We start from the raw sequence: 2,794 nt of genomic DNA, 5'->3' as shown, positions 1-2,794 counted from the left end.
ATATATATAAAGAGACAGATAAGTAGCTAAATATACATACAAACAAACACAGACACATCCGTACAGATATACACACTTACATGCATAAATGCATGCATACAGATAGATAGATAGATAGATAGATAGATAGATAGATAGATAGATAGATAGATAGATAGATACGTATATGTAATGAGAGGGAGATAGTAGGTGTTACTCTAAAAATATGATGAAATATTTAGTTTAAACTCTACAAAATATTTTCGCATACAGCGTAATAATATGAATTAATTCTCCATAAACTTATTCATTTATGCTTGCGCTATAAATATCGAGGTCGACTCCTGAAGAGAGAACTTATATGTCTCAGAGTTTCTTTTATAGAATCTTTAGAAATTTCTAAGTCTTTTCCTTTAAAGAAATTTATGATATATCTACCTATACATGCATACAAACATACAGGAACGTACGTATATGTATAACAATAGATTGATGCATATTCATATATATATATATATACAGACACACAAATACGCGCATAAGCGTATAAATATACGTATATATGAATCTATGTGTGTATGTTTGTAAGAAATATTTCGATGATGTCTCGAATACTTCAATATAAATTCAGGAAACCCGATTTAAATTCATAATTTGAACATTTTTGGGAAGTGAAGAACATATAAAAGTAAGTTCCACATATACTTATGACACTACTTTCAAAGTTTCATTGAAGGATTTCATTCAGAATGATATTTTGATATATATTTAGCATTATATGAATAAAAAGTATTTAGACTCAAAATATTAATGTTAACACTTTGCAAATGTCAACTTTCCAACTCAATACATTTTTATCTGCCCGCCGACACATATATTTGTCTTTCTGTATGCATTAGTTTCGTTTCTGTGTGTATATGTGTACGTGTGTGTTAGTGATCGTGTGCGCTGTTTTGTGTCTAACATATATACATGCACATACGTGTATATATTTGTATGTTTCTATATATACAAAAGTGTATATATATATATGGGTGGGGTATGTAAGTTTTATAGGCATATATATCTGACTTTACCAAAGTATTTTTCTATATCCGAATATTGAAGGAAAGTTTTCAAGATCTGATAGTTTCACTCAACTACTGGAGAATTGTAAAAATTCTAAATCTAAAAGTATCCCCTGCAACATAAACCATTGTAGAAAAAGAATTGAAGTAATCATTTAGTTGTAGAAGTGTTTTTATATCGTTCAAATCATGAAACTGTAATGACATTTTGGACGACACCCGACGAAGAAAGAGTACACCCATGTTTTGTCTTTGAACTTTTCATTCGTTCCCTTGTGCTTCTGATAAATCTGTAAAAATCTCACTTTCTCACTCTTTCTATCTCTTTCTCTTTCTCTCTGTCTTTCTCTCTCTCTCTCTCTCTCTCTCTCTCTCTAAATATATATATACACATAAATATATATATATGTAATTATTGTCTTCGCTTTATTATATATTTGTTTCATTTTCTACCTGACATTTGGTATTGATCTTCTGTAAGAAGAAAGCAGTATCCGTTAATTTCTATCTATGAAGTTGAGGAGAAGGAAACATGCGAAAAAGAGTGTATTTTAACGTGATACCATTTGAAACCACCAGTGAAGACATATCTACACTGAGGAACACACCTAAACCGGTTTTGCGGTATCCCACATGAGAGGCGTCGATGCCAGTTGGTCGAAAAGTTTGTAGTAATCAATAAAGATTCTTGTATCATCTATCACCCGTCTCTCTCATTAATCATATATATATATATATATAACTCAAAATGTATCAAGGATCAGAGCGTCTCTCATATAAATATTGCTATTGTATTAATGTTAATTTGTGTCATTGCTAATGTTCTTTTATATTAATTACAAATGATTTCTGTTAAACTAATCTATATATTCCAGCAATCATTCGAAAATTGGACAGCCCTTCTTCATCTTATTGCTGCTGCATCACGTGTGAATATAACTTTTGAGAGGTCCAACTCATCATTGTACTGGATTTAGACCGATAGTAACAAGAACACCACGAGCATAAATAGCAGCTAAAATAACCGCACCAAAAACGCTGGCATGCCACCCCCTGAGAATAGATAACACCTTTTTCATAAAAACAAAAATCGATTACTTATATTTCAAGCAACGACCAACCAGAGTTGAGTCCCTTGTTTTGGACTGTCATAAGCGGCATGCCTATTAAATGATTAAAACACACTGTTTTAAAAGGTCTAAATATGGAAAAGCTTCATAAAACATTTTAAAGCTGAAAACAGCGAAACCAGATCCGGGTCGTGTTAGTATGATTTTATTTTCTATATTACATATAGCCACTTTTAGATACAAATCTCAAAATGTATCCGCAAAAACTTTTTCTGAATCGAAGCAACATATGACCCCCTCATTTCTCTATATCCTTCCATGCCTCTCACGTTTGTTATATATGCGTATACAAATTATATTTGCTAAATACACGTTATGAATACGTAGACGAATATAATTTCAGCTGAAGTATAAGAGGAAAACATTTATTCTGTTATCTTCATATTTTTATTTGCTATAAATATAATTGCACAGAACAAAATTATTCTCCATTTATGTTTAGAAATTAAGCTTTCTTTATTAATAATAACACAATACATATCTATATGAAAAAATGGTAGCACTTTTTCTAATTTTTCGAAGTATTTTTCATATATAAAATATATACATACCTACATATACATATAAATACACACACACACATATATATATATATATATATATATATATATATATATA

General features: G+C 30.1%; 1 long non-coding RNA gene across 1 annotated transcript in view; it reads left to right on the top strand.

Moving 5' to 3' along the window:
* Nucleotides 1-2,582, top strand: part of LOC128249181 (uncharacterized) — a 222,293-nt gene extending 219,711 nt beyond the window's left edge. The window contains exon 3 of the long non-coding RNA XR_008265272.1: nucleotides 1,922-2,582. This is a non-coding gene — a long non-coding RNA (uncharacterized LOC128249181). The remainder of the gene's footprint in view (nucleotides 1-1,921) is intronic.
* Nucleotides 2,583-2,794: the final 212 nt, after the last annotated feature.

Source organism: Octopus bimaculoides, chromosome 12, assembly GCF_001194135.2.
Source record: "Octopus bimaculoides isolate UCB-OBI-ISO-001 chromosome 12, ASM119413v2, whole genome shotgun sequence".
Taxonomy (NCBI): domain Eukaryota; kingdom Metazoa; phylum Mollusca; class Cephalopoda; order Octopoda; family Octopodidae; genus Octopus; species Octopus bimaculoides.
This window is presented reverse-complemented; position numbering and strand designations above follow the sequence as displayed.